Source organism: Strigops habroptila, chromosome 19 (genome assembly GCF_004027225.2).
Source record: "Strigops habroptila isolate Jane chromosome 19, bStrHab1.2.pri, whole genome shotgun sequence".
Taxonomy (NCBI): domain Eukaryota; kingdom Metazoa; phylum Chordata; class Aves; order Psittaciformes; family Psittacidae; genus Strigops; species Strigops habroptila.
In genome coordinates, this window is record NC_044295.2 from 5,539,540 (window position 1) to 5,558,580 (window position 19,041).

At 54.3% G+C, this 19,041-nt stretch overlaps 1 protein-coding gene across 24 annotated transcripts in view; it reads right to left on the reverse strand.

The window, feature by feature from the left end:
- The window catches only part of MAPT (microtubule associated protein tau), a 49,186-nt gene extending 34,134 nt beyond the window's left edge, over nucleotides 1-15,052 (reverse strand). For 8 of the 24 annotated variants that reach the window (XM_030508679.1, XM_030508668.1, XM_030508687.1 and 5 more), the window contains exons 1-2: nucleotides 14,108-14,298; nucleotides 13,011-13,087 (exon numbers count right to left, since the gene is read on the reverse strand). The gene's annotated coding sequence lies outside the window, so the exon portion shown is untranslated. Of the gene's footprint in view, nucleotides 1-4,440; nucleotides 4,505-12,631; nucleotides 12,899-13,010; nucleotides 13,088-13,839; nucleotides 14,422-14,696 lie in introns of those variants that run through there. The other 16 variants (XM_030508680.1, XM_030508686.1, XM_030508684.1 and 13 more) reach the window with 9 other exon arrangements.
- Between the last annotated feature and the right edge of the window lie 3,989 nt (nucleotides 15,053-19,041).

Here is a 19,041-nt window from a genome sequence, read left to right on the forward strand (position 1 = left end):
CCAGTGGCGGAGATGCCGGTACCACACAGCGGGGGTTCCGCGGTGCTCAGCGCCGTGTCATCTGCGCCGCACCACATCAGCGGCACTGTCACAAAGGAGCACAAAAAGGCGTCCCCGCAACCACGCTGGTGCCAGGAGACGGGTGCTCCCACGATGCCCGGCCAAGGGAACGGGTCAGCAGCTGCATCCCACTCCAGGCACAGCACCGGGATCAACGGGACACGCTCCAGCAGGCCCCGGGATTATCCCAGTCACAGAGGCAGAGCCTGGCCGTGCAGCAGTCCCGACTGCGCAGCTCCAGGGATCACGAGTGTGGGAATGGCTCCATTTACATACGCACAAATCCCAAAATAAAGGAGGTGTTGGCAGATCTGTTGCAGCGCAGGGGGGTTACAGCCACACAGTAGAAGAAAACAGAGATTTCAGCAGGAGGCGAGTGCAGTGAGCGATCCTGGCTGGGTGTGCACGCTCCGGTACTCACCACCCGCTCCAACCACCTCTCACACCGGCCACAGAAGGGCCAAGCATCACCCAGGCAGAGCGGAGCCTCCTGGCTCCTGTGCTGTGTGCTCAGCACAGCCCTCCTCCTCCTCAGTACTAATGAGGAAGCGCTCACTCCTAGAAAACTCACCAAACATGAGCTATTTGAGTGTTACCTCTGAAAGGTGATCAAACACAAACAGGCTTTTAAACAGAGCATTAGTCCATCTGGATTACACCATTAAAATGGAGTGACAGCCCCATGAAGCAGCATCAGCCTGAAAGGCTGTTCATAATTCATAAGCAGCTTCCTTTTCATCTTTGGGTACTTCTCCAAGCACTGCTTTTCCGAGAAGCTGACAGAGGAAGGAATACGGATGGTGATCTCATTAATCACAGGCACTAATATGCAGGGAGCTGAGAAATTCCATGGAGTTCCAAGTTGGAAAAAGCTAGAAAAACTTCCTTCAGGTTCAAAGGCAGACAAATACCTTTTACAACAATGGAGGGGAAAAAGAAACAGTCTCAAAAACGCACCTTTTGCCATCTGCTTTTTGCTCTTTTTCCTCCCATTTTCCCCATGTTATAGCTTAAGTGACTCCTTGGAAGCCTGGAGCTTTTGACTCCTTTCTCTGGGAGCAGGACATCTCCCAGGCAGACATGAGGTGGGGTTGGGTTCACAGCAGAACAGCTTGGAGGCCCAGGAGCCTCATCACAGCAAGGCTGGTCACACTAGCTTCATGCACACCCACTTGGGACCCAGAGGTGCCTGAAACCAGGCAAGAAACAACTCCCACACCAGGTCACGGCATACTACCAGGTCTGGGAAGGAGATGGGGAAAGGTGAGCGTGGCAAGAGGGCACAGAAGCCCCATGCGATGAAATGCCACGATCCTGTACAAACAGCATCAGAAGGGAAGAGAAAATCTGGGTTCGAAGACACAAGGACTCGGGGAGCTGTCAGTGAACAGCCCTTCCAAAGCCACAGCGCAGAGCTCTGCGAGCTGACTGCTGGGGTCACCAGCTGGCAAAGGTCTGCAGGGCACGCGAGAGAAAAGCCAAGGGATGCTCCCATGCTGACGAGTTCCTCAGAGCTGCTGAGAATTAGACTAACAGAATTTGCCATCCCAAAGCAGCTTAGGCCCAGTCCAGCAGCTGCCTCCAAGCAGGGTGGCAATTAGGAGAGCAGATTATCCAGGGACACAACTCCAGCCTGAGCTGCAAGAGTAGCTGGGCTCAGATGGGAAATGGTTTTATCTGCATGTCTCTGTCCAAACCAAAGGGCGCCATGAAGGTGGCATCTTCCAAGGATAGGAATGTGCTGGGAATCACTTGACAGACACAAGTGTTCTGCAATGTAGGAATATTAACCCTAAACTTGCATCAATTACTACTGACAGAAGCACGAAATGGTTACCAAAGACATCGTTATTCCCATATTCATAGAATCCCAGCCTGGTTTGGGTTGGAAGAGACCTTAAAGCTCATCCAGTTCCAACCCCCTGCCACGGGCAGGGACACCTTCCACTAGAGCAGGTTGCTCCAAGCCCCTGTGTCCAACCTGGCCTTGAACACTGCCAGGGATGGGGCAGCCACAGCTTCTCTGGGAAAAGTCTGTGCCAGCGCCTCAGCACCCTCACAGGGAAGAGCTTCTGCCCAAGATCTATCCCCACCTTCCCTGCAAGGGGAGCAGGGATGTAAAACCTTGTCACGGAGCAGGCTGGGGACGGTGGGTGTCAGCACTCTGGTTCACCCCTCCTGTCCCATACTACGATGCAAAGATCAGGCTGTCTCTAAGGCCACTAACTTTAGTAGATTAAAGCTCTGATCAGAGGGGCTTACACAGCAGCAAAAGGAAGCCCCAGCAGTTTTAAAGCTTGCCCTGTCTGCTCAGCAGGCTCCCTGTGAACAGAAGAGAAGCCTCTTTGGCAGCATTTACTAAGCTACCTTTGGATTTCCCCCCACCCCCTGCTAGAGCATCCTGCATTTCGCAGAGCCATGACATACTCTCTGGGTGGATAAGTTCTTCCTCTCTCAAAATCCTGCTTGCTTGGGAAGCCTTTAAGCAGTTGAACATGTAGAGCGGATCAAAGAGAAGGCAGGAGATCTTATTTACCAGCTAATTCTCTTTGACTTTTCCTATCCCAGGCTCAGCCCAACCCACAGGAAATCAGAGCATCCTCCCTGCTGCTGCAGGCTTCGGTTTGCTCACCAGCACTCAGGCTTGCACCAGGAACTATCTGATGAATAGAAAACGGTGGAAAAGCCTAATATCTACCTAATGGGGGAATGGGTTTAAACTTAAACAGGGGAAGATTGGGTTAGATATAAGGAAGAAGTTCCCTGTGAGGGTGGTGAGGCGCTGGCACAGGGTGCCCAGAGCCTCGGTGCAGGCAGCAAGCAGGCAGCACACCAGCTTCCTTCCCTACCTCCCCCCGAGCAAAGGCAGACGATGCTGCTGTGTTTGGTGCTAGGATGAAACGATGCTGACACTGAGATCCATGTGCAACCAGAAGATTCCTAAATTAAGAACATTTTAAGAGAAGAAAACTTCACTTACAGCTGTAAATGGACTTGAAAATTTAGGCCCTTGGTATTGCCTTCCACCTTAACCAACGCAGCAATGTGTGCATGTGTGCAGCACCACAGGAAGGGCCCAAAAGCGAGACCTCGGCCTCAGAGCAGCAATGTTTCAACTGTGGAAAGACGCGAAGAGCGAGGCCCCTGCCTCAGAAGTGGGCAGAGCAAGGCTGCAATTCCACAAGCCAGGCTTGGTCCTTATTCCTTACACCACCAGCACTGCTCCACACCACTGGGAGGTGGTTCGAGGCACTAAACCAACAGAAACTGAACCCATACAAGCAGAGTTGGTGTGTGACAGTGGTGCTATGGGTCATCTCGCCCCGGCTTTAGAGCACCAACACAGCAGAGGGTGAAGGTGTGGGATGCCAGCACTAGCCTCCATGCAGCTGCACCTTCAAGCACCTCCAGGTTTTGCCTCCAGCTTGTGTCAAGACACAAGGTACGTGTTTATTGCTTTGATCTCTGCTGCTCCTCTTTGATTCACAGTGCTGACGTTTGCTGCACCCCGACAGAAGCTCTGTGAATATTCAATGCTGCCACAGTAATGAAGATGTTAAAATAGAAAACCTTCCTCCTGCCACAGCTCTAGCTTACAAATGTGAGTGATCCTGCCCAGAGTGACTGAACCAGGACAGTGCTGTGGACATGAATGCTGCAGATCTTCTCAGGGCAAGGAGAACATTCAAGGTATCTTCTCAGATTGGCCTCCATTTCTTAGTCATTTTGAGCTGTTTCAACACATGGATCCACATTGAAACAATGACAACAGCACCATCTGCTCCAGCTACTGCCATGCCACCGTGGCTGGCATCGCTCTTCCAGTGACAGGGAAGAGCCAAGTCAGGTGAGTTTTCCCAGGGAGCACTGTTTCACTTCTACAGGATCCAAGTCTGCAGAGCTCCTGGCTGCAGAGCCTGCAGATGCACAGGGGAGACTGAGATGAGCTCTGAGGCAGAAGCTCTTCCCTGTGAGGGTGGTGGGACACTGGCACAGGGTGCCCAGAGAAGCTGTGGCTGCCCCATCCCTGGCAGTGTTCAAGGCCAGGTTGGACACAGGGGCTTGGAGCAACCTGCTCTAGTGGAACTGGAACTGGAACTGGAGGCTTGGAACTGGAGGAGCTTTCAGGTCCCTTCCAACCCAAACCATTCCATGACTCTATGGAAAACCACAGCTTACCACTGCAGCAGGAACACAGGTCCTTACACAACCCGTGACAAACCCTCACCACACAGCTTGTCCACAGTGCTTACTTCACCAAGCCATTACTTTTAGCCATTTGATACCCAGACTGGGCACCAAGTAGCCTTTGGCCCCACAGTGTCCAGTTCCAGCATCCCAAGGATGACTGACAGCACTGGAACGCAGCGGATGCCTTACCAGGACAGTCTCTCTATAAATACAGGAGACGAGTCACACACTCTTGACAGTGGTTTCTTACCCTAGAAAGAAACAAACATGAAAGATCTCATGAGCTTTCAGGCTTTAGCAGGACTTGCCCTCACCCAGCAGTCACTGTGCAACAAGACAGGGCTCAAAGGGGAGAATTTTAGCTTCTGTTTAGCTTTTCTGCATCATTTTTCCTTTTCATGACTAAGAGACATTCCAGATGAGGTCAAAAGTCAAGAGTATGTTTCCTGAATGTCGTCTTTTTCTTTTTAAGGCCAAATGACACAAACAATAGGGCATTCATCAAGCATTTCTGCTGCTCTTACATCTCCCTTGTCATGTTATTGCATGGGGACTGGTGGCTGTTCCAGCCCCGGGTTTCATACACCACGGATGAACAGTGAGCAGTGCAGTGGGCAGCAGTAGCATCTCCCAATACCCAGCACAAGTTATCAGGCTTTGAGAGGCAGAGCTCTTGCTTCGAAAAGAAAAACCCAACAGAAGCTTCATTTGTACCTTTATTTCTCATTACAAGGGAGCACAGTTTGCACCATGCTAAGGCACAAGACAAAGAATGTCAGGTGAGGATGAGCAGCAAATCAAAACCTCTATACACAGAACACATCCCTGCTGAGCACTGGGATGTCTCTCTCCAGCTGGTCTTGGCCCAGTTTGGGCCACTGGGGATGGCAATCAGGTAGCAATCTGGCTTGTCTCGATTCTAGTTTTACTGAGCTCATGAGCAGCTTTGCAACAAAAGCAGATGCAGACAGGGCGAGCAGTGACAACTCACATGGGAACCAGGCCATAAATTCAGCCAGAGTTGGAAAACCATTATCTTCCCTCCCGATCCAAAGGCTAAAGGAGGAGCAAGTTTAAATTAAATCAGAATCCATGTGCCTTTCATCCTCCCCAGGAACTAGCTGGAAGCCCGGCTGCTGCCAATGGTCCTTTCCACAGGGATGAAAGGTGGAAACTGCCTGAATTTCAGACTGCCCCAAGTCAAGGAATTCAGGCTCAATCTTCCCCACTACATTTGTTAAAAATAAAGAGGTGCAATCAGTCTCCTCAGGGATTTTATCCTTTCAGCTCTGAATGCAGCTCTGCTGTCACATGTGCTGCAGAGCCTTACTTCTTGCTTAAAATAATGTTGCTCCTGGTCTCAGATTACGAGGGACCCATTCACGTTCATAAGGTCACGGGCGCTCTCTCAATCTCCAATACAAAGGCTGGAATGAACAGGGCTGCTGGTATCTCAGTGCACGAACAGAGACGGTCCTTGCAGAGGCTCTGGCCACACCTAGACCAGGGCGCTTTGTCACAGCCTTACCGAGGGAGGCAGCAGCTCTCGCTGCCGCTCCGAGATGCCGCTTCTGTCCTCGCCGAGGGGAGGCAGGAGCAAAGCAAACCCCACCACAGCCCCACCGCCCGTCCCACAGAACTGCCCGTTCTCACAGAGGGGAAGAGCTCAGGGCATTTCTCCACAGACTACAGGACTTCACTCGGTTCCAAACCTCATTTTACACACGCTGATCTCCCTTCAGCATCACCCACGTCTGTCCAAGCTCCCTCTTGCCAGCAAGGACTTGCCAGTACTTCACCCAGGCTGCCTCAAGCTGTTTTGCCATGAGCATTGGTAGGGTGCTCTTCATCATGCCCAGAGAAGCTGTGGCTGCCCCATCCCTGGCAGTGTTCAAGGCCAGGTTGGACACAGGGGCTTGGAGCAACCTGCTCTAGTGGAAGGTGTCCCTGCCCGTGGCAGGGGTTGGGGCTGGTTGAGCTTTAAGGTCCCTTCCAACCCAAACCATTCCATGGTTCTGTGATCTGCACACAAACACAGCTACAGCCACAGTACAGGATTCTTCTATTTAGGAACATAAGCACCGAGAGGCTCTTGGAGGTTGACAGAGCAAACAAGCCCACGGAGTCAAAAGCTCCTCCATAAGGGGAGTACATGAGCAACAATAACTCAGGAAACGTGCTTTGGAGCTGAGCACGGACCTCAGACAGCCGTGACAATAAACCCTATTATTAGACACAGTAAAAGCAGTGCCATATTTGAGAGATTAAGCATTAATAAGTGCCTTCACATTCAACAGTATTCACGGCTCTGCCTCTCGCCTGGAGGAACCTGGGGGAAGGGAGGAGCTGGTGAGGAAATTCAGCTAACAGTAAAGCAGGGAAAGGCAAAGCTCATGCAAAGCAGGCGACAAAGCCACGGAGTAAGAGGCAGTGATGGAGCTCACAGTGCTGCAGGTGAGACATTCCCCACGCTGGAAGCCCAGAACACCCCGTTTCAGTCCCATCCTTTCTGAACCTATTCTCTTGCTCACTGACGGGCCGTGGCTACAGGCAACGCTGCAGCTGCAGCAGCACATCTTTTAGCTGGACTTTATTCCTGCTTTCCTTCCTGTTCCCAACAGCAGCATTTAATACTTCTGTGACACCTGACTGCCGGGCTCTGCAGCATTGCACCAGAAGATGCCAAGGGAAAGGCACTTCGGTTTCTGCCCAATTTGGAGATGTCCCTTGTTAAAAGCTACTTCCACACCCCCTGCAGCGAGCTCCAGGGCAGCATCGGTTGTTGTGCTGATGAGGCAGCAGGTAAAACCGCAGGTAAGGAGGAACTTCAGAGGGCAGAACTTGCTCAGGGTGAAGTAAGTGTGAGCTGAAAACGAACCACAAAAGGCCATTCTGACTTTGGATTAAATCCCAGCTTTAGGCTCACTAACGCCTGATGTCTGACACCACAAAACACAGGTACCAGCGGAGAGGACGCGAAGCTCCACTTGTGTAACACAGCCACACAAACCAGCTTCACCGCAGGTCTCACCTTAAAGCACAAAGGTAATTCAGTCCCAGCAACTCTTACACCCATCACACCCAGGATCTGCAGCGGGAGGGTAATAAAATCCTCAGCACCTGCAGGGAGCTGCTCAGCACTTTGTACAAGGTGGGTCACAAGCTACAGCTACAAATCTTGGGTTTCCTTCACTCCTGACCATATGCACTCTTTCAGAGCTAAGCTGCATTTTGATGCAGAGGCCCCTCTTGCCAGCCTGCACTGACACCCAACGCCCAGAGCTCACTGAAGGCCAGAGCTAGAAACCAACCTCCAGGAAGCTCATCCCACTGGATTATCCCTTCTCGTGGGACAGACTCTTCCAGCACACCCCTTCTGTCATCGCTGTGCCCTCAAACTAATTACACAACGAACACCCTCACCTTGAGCCCTGCAAACCAGGACAGGAACGTTTTGTCACCTATAAAGCCAGCGCAAGGAAGCTGTCAGCCTGGACACGCAGCTCTGACGCCACTGCGCAGACACCAGTCCCAGCCCTCCCACCCACACTGGGACAGACCTCCTCTGCCCTCAGCTCAGCCGAGCACGTGCACAGCTGGCCAGATGTGGTCCCTGCACCAGGAAGCTCACATCAAGTGACATCTGGCAGAAAGGAGGAGCAGAGATGCTTGTGAGCAAGACACACACGTACTTCATGGTGAGACCAAGGCACCCAGGATCTAAGTCAAGCTTTGATCAAGTAAGAGATGAAATGTTTCCTGCAAAGGGAAGAATTTCAGCACTCTGAACGAACGTGCATGTTCTGAGCCGGACGTGCTCAAGCACAGGGTAGAGGCTTCTTTAGGAGTTCCTTTTTTAGCCATTTACAAACACCTCAAAGAATTTCATTCTGCAGCAAGTGACCTGACACACTGATGAAATCCATCTGAAATTACATCAGGCACTTCCAGGCAGACAGCCTGGGACAGGAGCTGACGGGGAGCCATAAAGTGAAATGCTGCTGAGTGGCAGAAAGTCCTGCAACTGCAGCCCATGGCAAAGTCACACCGTATTCAAAGGCTTGAATACAGGAGAGGCGATGAAACCCCTTGTAAGTGTTGAAGGTTTAATATAGTCCTTCTTCCTACAGACTAGTATAATCTGTCCCTTACACTGCACATCATCTGCAACAACCTCCATCAGGCTCTGTCCTCCCCATGTGCCTCAGAGCATCCTCAGCCAGCGGAGCTGCAGCTCACCTGCAGGAACACACACACCGAGCAGCCAACCGGGACAGCTCCGGGACAGATCCACCTTCCCTGCACACGGATGGCACAATCCCACCAACACCCTGCAGCAAGGCAGGAAGAGCATGGAGGGAAGGCACAGGGGATGGACAAACAGCAATACCTGCTCTAGGAAGAGAGGTCAGGGCAGTGAGGAGGCTGCAAACATGGCAATAATTAGCCCAACTGCAGCGATAATCCTTTTAGCTTAACAGAAGGTATCCCCTGGTGCTGCCTTTGCTTGGATAATTAAAGACAAGACACTGAAACCAGGAGCCACACCACACGTAATGACTGCTCTTATTGATGGGACAGCTTGGAAAGGAAAGGGGAAAAGCAGTGGATTGATCTCTGAAGAGCCTGAAGGGCTCATTAGACTTGCAAAGAAATTCCACTCAAGTCTAAAGGCACAGATACTCCAGCCTCCAGATTCCAGTGTAAACTGCATATGCTTCCACAGGCACTTTAAGTAACAGCCTACAACCAGCAGATTTCAGTGCGAAACAAAGCTCTAACTCACAGATGGAGGATACTCATCCTGCTGCAAGAGGAGATTCAGAGATTCAGGTCCCTCAGAGCAGAACTGTGCCCACCTTAAAAGCCACACAAGGTGTTACCTAAAGGGCCACAATTCTCTGCTCTATCCACCACATCTTGGGGTGATCTGCTAAAACAGCTCGGGATTGAGGGCTGCTTGTGCTGAAAAGCCAGGCGGGAGCAATGCTGCACGGAGCAGTGATCCAAACCAAGGGCTGCAGCCTTGGCACGGCTGAGGGTGCCCTGCAGGGGTCTGGCAGGGCTGCCTGACACCAAACAGCCCGGTGACCTCTACCCAGGAGCACTCGCTCTAAATCCCTTCCCAGGGAGTTTAAGACGAGTGGGAACATCTCTGCACTGCTCTGCTGGCACCCCGTGCACCAGGGCACTGCCTGCTTCATTGATGAGCACCCCAATAGCGAGGCCATGGCCTTGGGTGAGCCCCAGACACCACACCAGCCCACCACGGGGTTGGTTAAGCAAGCAAAGCTCCTGAGATAGAAAGCAGAAATTAGACCAGATGGGCAGAAAAACCTAGAAAGCCAGCCCAGCTCCAATGCAACCGCAGCATCAGTGAGAGACCCCTGAGAGCCGCTGTCCTCCTCCCAAGACATCAGCTGGAGCTTCTCTGAACAGAGGCTGGGAACAGCCTGGATGCTGAGTCTGGGGCTCGCCCTCCCCCCGGCTATGGGGCAGGCACACGCCATCCTGGATTTTAACAGTCTCAGCTGTCCTAATACAGCCAGAGAGGCCCATTCTGCTCGTCAGGAAAGGGCTCACAGTGCTGCTCCGCAGACCTTAGAACAAGCCGTATACGCAGAAAGCACAACACAGGACCCTGCTGTTCAGGGGCTGTTGCTTTACCTGTATGCAGAGCCACAACCCCTCCAAACCTGTGCCATGTGCCAAACGCACTGCACACCCTCTCAACACCACCCAGATGAAGGGCCCAGGAGTCTGTCCCAAGTCCAGGGCACTTCAGTACAAGCTTCCACCTCTCAGTCCAGCCCCACACCTACATCCAGCCAGCACACAGCCTAGGAAGCAAGAAGCCAACCTACTAGCCCAGTGACCTCCCCAGCCAGCAGGCTAAGCAAAGCGGAAGATACTGGGAGCTGGGTGGAAGCCAGTGCCCCAATTCTTTCTTGCCTAATTCATCAAGTGTCAGAGCACTGCTACAGGCAGATTAGCAGCACCCTCCCCAAAGGCACAGCCACAAGCAAGCCCCATCAGCACACTGGGCTGGCAGGAGTTTCTTCTGCTCAAGGCAAACCCAACCCAAATTCCAGCTTTTGAATAACGTTCCTACTGGGGAAAAAAGGGAAGGACCACCCTCAGACGCTGCTTCATGATCCCATTTTCAACGCTTTGCAATCCAAAAGGGATTTGTGTGGAAGCCTGGGCACGGGCACACCCAGCACCTGCATCTCAAACAGCAGCACCCAGACACTCCCATGGGCAAAGCGGTTCCAGTGGGGCCACTGCCTGTGTCGGGAGGGTTTGTTCCTCCTGTGCTGGTGGCCACAGGCTCCCAGAGGAAGCAGCACACACACCATCTCAAAAGCATTTTGAACGTGGCTTTCCCCATCTGTTTCTAACAGCCCCACAATGCTGCAAAGCCCAACTTCCACGAGGATATAAATGTCATCAAGGAGCAATGTGCCCTGCTCCCTGCTACCACCCAGTGAGAACTGCTCAGCAGATACACAGGGAGCGAGGTGCTACCAAACACTTTGACAATGCTGCAACCCAGATCCACAAGCATGCAATGAAGAACAGGGTTCTTCTAAAGGAAGCAGAGGAACATGAAAGGCAGCAGATGAGGACACCCACCTTACGAGCATGTTTCAAGTGTCCCTGGCTAGATCCACCAAGCTCAGCCTCAGCATGGAAAGCATTTCCCTCATTTTTATCCTATGAGGACTGCTCTCCTGGCCAGGGAACAGACTTCCCCATGGCTTTTGGGAAGGAAATGAGAAAGCTGCAGCACTCCTTGTTCAGGACAGATAAATACGTTTACTGGGTCTTGCTGGAAGTGCAGTTTATGAAGCACAGAGGGAATGGGACAGTTTGAACTTGGGAAGAAAGAGGCTGGAAGGTGAGACACAGATGCAGGGTGAGGAAGACTAAATTAGAAGCCTGACCTGTAAATACTTAACACAGAACTTGAAAAGGACAAGTAATGAGGGGGGAGAGACATAAACCCCACACTATTGCACTTGTGACCTGCATCTTGTCACCTGAAGGGACTGCACCCACCTCCTCCCCAGGGGAGCTCCCCACAGGGCACAGAGAGGCCCCGTCACTTCTGTCCTCATCTCAGCTAATCCCAGCTGATGAAGGATAACGGTGCATATCTTATCTGTGATGCCACCTGCCCCTTCCAGAGCAGCAAACAGCCTTGCTCTCCCGAGCACACCCCACAACACCTTGATCTGTCTCACGGTCACGTCAGATGGGACCTTTGCAACAAGTGCCCGGAATGCTGCAGCTCAGCAGCAAGCTGCTCCAGAGCAGAGCTCACCAGATGGGCCTCTCTGGCCTCCAGTTAAAGTCTTCAAATGGCAACAGCCACGCTTTGCACTGTCACTCACCAACACAGGCAGAGCCGGTTCAGTTCAGGCTTCTCAAGCATCAACTCCTGGCCATCTTGCTGTGCACAATGAAGACAAGACCCACAGCACTGGACACCTCCATGCACATACTAATGGCCTCATAACCTTTTAAACCAAAGAGAGCTCACCAGGTGCTTCATTTTAAGGTCTATATGCTCAAGACCCAACTGTCCTAAGATCCTCTGATGCTGCACTCAAGCCTTACAGAGGATGGAGACCCAAGCACCCAGCCTGTGGGACAGGATCACGTTTTCCTGGAGCACAAGAGCTGGGTCTCAAACAACAAACCCCACCTGCACTGTAATTCCAAAGCCCTGAACACAAGCCTTCATTTCCAGGGGCATTCAGCATCATGAGGTACCTCTGCTAATACTGGGGGATGCACAGGAAAGTATGGCACAGCCATACGCCCCCTTCCAAACACCATTCCTCTATCTAGAGCGTGAATGAGACAATGCAGTACTTGTACCAGGTATGAATTATCTGCCTGGAAACCTCTATGCACTGCAGGTAAGCCAGCCAGCACCTTGCCTTCCTCCTTAAGTTATAGACCTTGGGGTAAAAACCAAGCATTTTGCATACCGAGAGGAAACAAAGTGAATGCTCCATCCCTGGCAGTGTTCAAGGCCAGGCTGGAGCAACCTGCTCTAGTGGAAGGTGTCCCTGCCCGTGGCAGGGGGTGGAACTGGATGAGCTTTAAGATCCTTTCCAAATCATTCTGTGATTCTGCCTGGGTTAGACTATTTCTCATTTCTAGAGAGAATGAGATTTTCATTTTCCTTCTCTCAGGCTCAGCCTGTAAATGCCCAATCGAGACCTCTTGTGATTGAGCACCTTGAGAAAACAGGCAAAAAAACCTGAACTGCAGAAGGAAACCCAGTAAACACTCCAAATCTGAGGTACTGGCAGCAAAGGTAAAACCCCTTCATTGGCTGTAAGAGGGCAGCCATTGCTCAACACACCAGATTAAGGCTTCTCAGTAGTGAATTTTGTTCCCCTCATTCAGACACACGTTCGACATCTGCCCAGATCCACACGGAGAAGCGCAGAGCAGCTCGGAAATACGCTGCATGCAAATAGCTGGAGTGACAGCTTAGCTCATCTCAGCAGCTCCTTCCAGCCACACCGTTTCCAAGCAAGACCAGCCCCTCGCTGCAAATGGAGCTGCACCTCGCGTGGTGGTACCACCAGCAAATGGAAGGAGAAACTCCCTTTAAAGTGATGGCAGCTTCCCTCTGCGAACAAATGACAGGATTGCATTTCCAGGGCTTAAACCAACCTTCCCTGACCAAATCCTCCCCTGGGCAGACAGGGATGCAGGCAGCAATCTCCATCCCTCACCTGGAATAAGCTGTTCCTGCTCCTCACGGCTTTAACTGCTCCAAGGCAGGGGTGCCACACAGCGTGCCTGGGAACACCTGGTGAGAAAACTTCCCTTTGCACATTGTGAAGTTAGATTTAAAACAAAGACATACCCAGCCACTAAAGGGAAAAAGGGCAAAGCCCAGAACGGGGCCAGCCCCATGCCCCGCCTGGGGGGATTTTAGGACAAGAACAGCGAGCACAGGAGGAGGCTGCTGACAGGGATAAGAGGAGCAACTTCACCGTGACACTGGGGAGGTGCAGGGCGCATCCAGGACCTGCCAACACCTCCCGTTACAGCGAGTGCCAGCACCCCAGCCCCAAACCCGTGGGGCAGCGGCATCCCCAGCCCGGCAGGGAAACACCCCGGGGTTCAGCAGGGCAGGAACCCACCGTTAACGTTAAACACCAGCACCCCTTGCCCTGGGGATGCACAAAGCAGGGCACAAACTCTGGGGTGCCATAACCTCCATAACGCTTCCACCCCCAAAATGTGGGGCAGGGCGTGGACAGCTCCGTTTTTTAAGCCACCTTTTCCTCACGATTTCCTATTATCAATTAATTTATCGTTGTTAATTACAACCGCCCCGCGCCCCCCCCCCCCCCCCCCCCCATCCCCTCCCCGAGGGCGGCTGCAGAAGATGGCACCGCGCCGGGGCGGGAAGGCGCTGCCCGCCCTCCTGCCGCAGCCCCCCGCCGCCACAGCCCCGGCCGCACCCGCCGCAGGGACCGGGCCAGGAAAACGGCGAAAACGGGCGAGGACCGCAGAAAAACGCCCTTCTTCCCCCCGCTCCCGCCCCGCCAGCACCTGCAGCCGCGGCCGCGCTGCCGCAGGGGCCGCCCCTCGCTCTGCTGCAGCACCGGCGGTGACACGCCCCTTCGCGGCGGTTTTGGGGCTGAAATAGCCACGTTCGGGCGTTTTAGCGGGGCTTCTCCCCCCCCTCTTTCGCCCGTTTCTCGCTTTGGGCGCGGGGACGCCGCCGGCACAGCGGGTGTCCGTGCCCCGCAGCGCCCCGCGCCCCCCCGCCCGGCCCGGTCGGGTCCGTTCCCCCCCGCTCCCGCCGCCCAGCCCGTACCTGCCGCGCAGGGGAGTCCGCACCGGAGCGCGCGGGTGGCGGCGGCGCGGGCGGGGCGGGGGCGCGCGCGAGCTCCGGAACCTTCGCCGAGCCGGCGGGAGGGGGGGGCTGATGGGGGGGGCGCGGGAGCGCGCATGCGCCGCGCGCATCGTAACCCACACACATACACCCCCCGCCCCCCCCAGCCCCACCGCCAAGGAGCGGGCTCCCCGGCGCATGCGCAGTTGGCGCCGCGCAGGGAGGGCGGGGCCGCCGGCGCCGCCGCCTTTTGTCTGCGGGGAAGCGGGAGCGAGCCGCCCGCCCGGCAGGGGGCGCTAGAGCGCTGCCCCCATCAACCGACACCACCACCCCACCCCCCCCAGCGCCATTTTGTGCCTGGCGCTGAGGGGACGGGTCCGGGATCGGGATCGAGTCCGGGTCCCCCGAGGTCCCGCAGCGCACCCCGCCGGTCGCAGCCCGGGGGTGACAAGAAGCATGGCCCCTCCCGGTCAGCCACGCGTCCCCGCAGCTTCAGGGCTGGATTCACCGCAGGGTCCAGCCCTCAGGATCCAAAGGGATGAGCATGCAGCCACTAACAGCATCCCCTCACCTGCTGCGCCAGCTCCAGCATGCACCGGTACGCTCCACGCTGCAAAGGGAAGGCAGCCTCCTGCACAGCTCCGCTCCGTTATCCGCACAGGTTCCATGGAGGAGCAGCCACCCATGGGAATGAGCCAGCGGGTGATGTGTTACCATCCCGTGGCACCCTGCATCCAGCACTGCGGGTCCTCACCACCCTATACGGGACCCACAGCACTGGGGAGTGGAGGGAGAGGCTGAAGAAGCTCCCTGGAGAGCCCTCTACCCCTTGCCTGCATCACCTGGAGATGCTCTGCATCAGCTCAGAGCCGTATGCACACAGTGGAGAAGGACTTGGGGGTGTTGGTCAATGAGAAACTGAACACGAGCTGCTTCAGTGTGTGCGTGAGCCCAGAAACCACCCGTGTGCTGGGCTGCATCAAAAGCTGCGTGAGCAGCAGGTCGAGGGAGGTGATCCTGCCCCTCTGCTCTGCTCTTGTGAGACCCCACTTGCAGCACTGTGTGCAGGGCTGGGGTCCTCAACATAAGAAGGACATGGAGCTGTTGGAGCAAGTCCAGAGGAGGCCACGAGGATGAGCAGGGGCTGGAGCAGCTCCCATATGGATTCAGGCTGAGAACATTGGGGCTGTTCAGCCTGGAGAAGAGAAGCTGCGTGGAGACCTCAGAGCAGCTTCCAGTGTCTGAAGGGGGCTACAAGGATGCTGGAGAGGGACCTTCATCAGGGACTGGAGTGATAGGACAAGGGGTGATGGGTTCAAAGTGAAACAGGGGAAGTTCAGGTTAGAGATAAGGCAGAAGTTCTTCCCTGTGAGGGTGCCCAGAGAAGTGGTGAATGCTCCATCCCTGGCAGTGGTAAAGGACAGGTTGGACGGAGTCTTTGGTGACATGGTCTGGTGTGAGGTGTCCCTGCCCATGGCAGGGGGTTGGAACCGGATGATCCTAAGGTCCTTTCCAACCCAAACCATTCTATGATTCTCTCCCTCAATGGAATCGCTGCCCTGTGTTCCAGGGTCACTATCACCAGGAATTTGATTTAGTGGAGAAACTACAGGAGGGGTCTTGTGTCAGGCAAATCAAGGGTAAATGTCCAGTCTAAGAGCAGGCTCCAGGCAGAGGCTCTGAAGAGAGACAGAGACACAGATGTGGAACCTGCAGCACCAGAGGTTTTTAATGGTCTGTCTAGGTTTGGAATAAAGGTCTATGGAAAGTCAAAGCCCTTCTCTTGCTACACTACTACTAACTGCCTAAGTACAAAGTACAATCATACGAGGGGGAAAAACCTGGATTTTTGGACATGCAACACTGAGATGGGGTTTTTTAGGTCAATAGAAACAGGTGAGGCACCTAAAACCCATTATGGAACTGGCTAAAAAGTACCCACTATAAATCAGATCGTTTTCCCAGAGCAGGCACATCTTCTCTCAGAGAAATACCCCTGCTGTTGGTATTGTAGAACAAGTACTACAGTGCTCCGAGGGGATCCGGCCTGTGAGACAACACAGAACAAGCTGAATTTGAACTTTGATTGCAAGTGGCTTGAGTCCAGGTCTGGAACAGCAGCTCTTCCTACAGATGGTACAGACATAGCAGGAGCACAAGACTAGCTGTGAATCAGCTGAGCATCCTCTAACAGGACTAGTTCTTCATCTAAAGAAGCCAAAACCAAAAGGGACTCCCTGCTCTTCTTTCTTAACACAAAGTTCTTATTAACAGCATGATGACACCCACCTTTCTGAAGTCACCTCAAAGCTCCACTTTTCCAGCCTGAGTACTCACCAGGCACCGAGTCCCTTCTGGATCCAAGGAATCACGGGCTGGGAAGCACCTTTAGCCAGTCCCAGCTGATGTTCAGGCACACGCTTACCAGGTTCTGGCCACTTAGAGAATCTGTTGGCAAAGGCTAGTCAAGAATTAAATGCATCAGGTGGTGCTTTAGAGCAGCCCTGAGGAGAAGGACTTGGGTTGCTTGGTTGATGAGAGGCTCCCCATGAGGGTTGGAACTGGATGAGCTTTAAGCCCGACCCATTCCATGGTTCCATGATTCTATGACCACAGTACTGCCCCTGCAAACCCCCGGGGATCCCCACAGCCTGCAGGGCCGTGGTCACAGCACCAAGCACCTTCCTGTCCTGGCCCAGGGCGCAGCCACAGGAGCCTGGTGCCATGGTAATCAAATGCAGGGAGCATCATAAACAGCCTTGTCTAGAAGAGGCACAATGAGCAAAGACACAGCGTCTCGCTGTTCAGTCCCATCTGTATTCAGAGAACTGGAAGCACTTGGATATTCCTGGTAAACAAGAGATAATCAAATCTACACACAGCTTCCCCTCTGCAACACCCCGCAGGGCAAACGCATGGGCTGGATGTCCCTTGTTGAGGTGCCCTCACTCCCCACATCCCAACGCACACCCTTGGGCTCGCTGCAGACCCATCCCCTCGTGCAGAGCCCCACAGCTCGTGTTCCGCAGCCCTCACCCCACCTCTCACCGGGTGGATGCGGGACGCTGCTGCAGCCATTCCATGTGTTCCAGGAAGCGCTGGAGCAGCCTGAGGCCCCGGGTGCAGCAGGGTGCTCCAAGCCAAGTGGAATGAGCTCACCCACAGCAATCAACACATCCCGCGCTGGCAAAGAGGAACTGCAGAGCAGCTCTCCATAGGCAGACTCCTCACCTGCACACACAGCAGCCTGCCAGCTCAGTACACTTCAATTACTGCCCAGCGCTGGCCTGGCTGCTCCGCATTCATGGGGTGGCTTTGGTTACACAGCAAAAAGGATCTGGGAATTTATCCTGACGGTAACTCGGCCGGGCTCTTTCTTCCCCTCCATTCCTTTTGCTGCTGGGTGTTTCTACATCAAATTATAAAGGAAGCCTTTAGGGAGGAAAGTGTTAAGCCTTTACGTTCCATACCCATCCCTTCACCCCTCAGACAAGGCTCATTTTCCTCGCAGGTCAGTTCTGAAGCTGTTTCACAACTGCATCAAGGCTTTTCCCTGGCGGGTGGTTGCTGCAGAAGGTGGGACATGATTTCTGAGGGCTCACCTGCAGAGCTGTGTGATGAATTTGGGTTACAGTGGCTTTAAGCCTGATGTCCCCAGGGCCTCATCTGCCCACAGGCTGCTTCATCTCAGTCACTTAATTCAGATTAAGGATGGCTTTTGCAAAACCATAATGATCCTTGCTGAAATAAACACTCAGATTCTGCGCTAGCTTAATTCCATTAGAGTTCTGCTCGGCTCCCTTTTGCAGCTCACCTCAGCCCAAGGAAATGGGCTAATTAATGGCTTTTCCAATGGTTTCCAGCAAGAAGAGCTTTCTGCAACAACTCAAGAACCATGAGAGACCGCAGGGTGACCCCTTCCCACCTCGGGAGGCCCCAGGCAGGCACAGCCCGCGGGGCACAGCTCTAATGCGGCGGTGGCGCGGGCTCGGGGAGCTCGCCCTGCAGATCGCAAGGGCGTTACAAAGCGGTTTTCCCCGCCTGTGCTGCAGGACGAGGGGCATTGCCCGCACCGAGCCTGCAGCGAGACCCACGCCGACCTTCCGCAGCTCCGGAGGGGATTAGAGCTCAGCCGGCTCCTGCCCCCGCGCTCGGCCCCGAAGCCAAGGCACGTTTCACGGTGCGAGGCAAGGGGGGCAGGTTCCCCCCACCCCGCGCTGAGGCCGCGCAGGTGGCGGGCAGGGACACGCACAGCGGCGCCGGGCGCGCAGCACCCGGCCGTGACTCAGCACAAAGAGCCGCTCCTGCCTCTGCGCAGCGGGAAGGCAAAGTCCCACCTTCCCTCCGGCCATTCAGCTCCTGGGGAGGCCTGGAACCCAGGCTGGGGCGCTCCCACCACGTACAGACCCCTCTCCCCCCCCCCCCCCCCCCAGAGGAAAGAGATTATTCCTTCTCCTTTTCCCTCGAGCAGCAGAGCCCGGCACCCTCAGACAGAAGATACAAGACCCAATACCCCTAAAGATAGGGGGGGTTAATTAATCTTTATTCCATTTCTAAATTACCTGCTACAGAAGAGGCTTCCTGGCTCATTTAAACCCTGTAAGAGGCAGAGCTGGCTCATGAGGGAGTTCAGGATGCATTCACTTACATGACCCTGTGGGAATGACTGAGTTCCTGGCCTCACATCCCGCCGTGAAGACTCCCTTGGACCTGGTGTCATGGAAGGGCAGTGAGTTCAGGATCACTGTGCTTGCACAGCCACCCCGCAGCCCCTCTCCATACACACAGCCCCACAGCCTCCAGCAGCACTTGTGGGGCTCAAGCCTGAGCATTGTCCCCTTCATTGAGAAGCTTCAGAGACATGAGGAGGGACGTTATCCCGGAGGAGAGCAGCCACCGCGGCTCTGCAGAGAGGC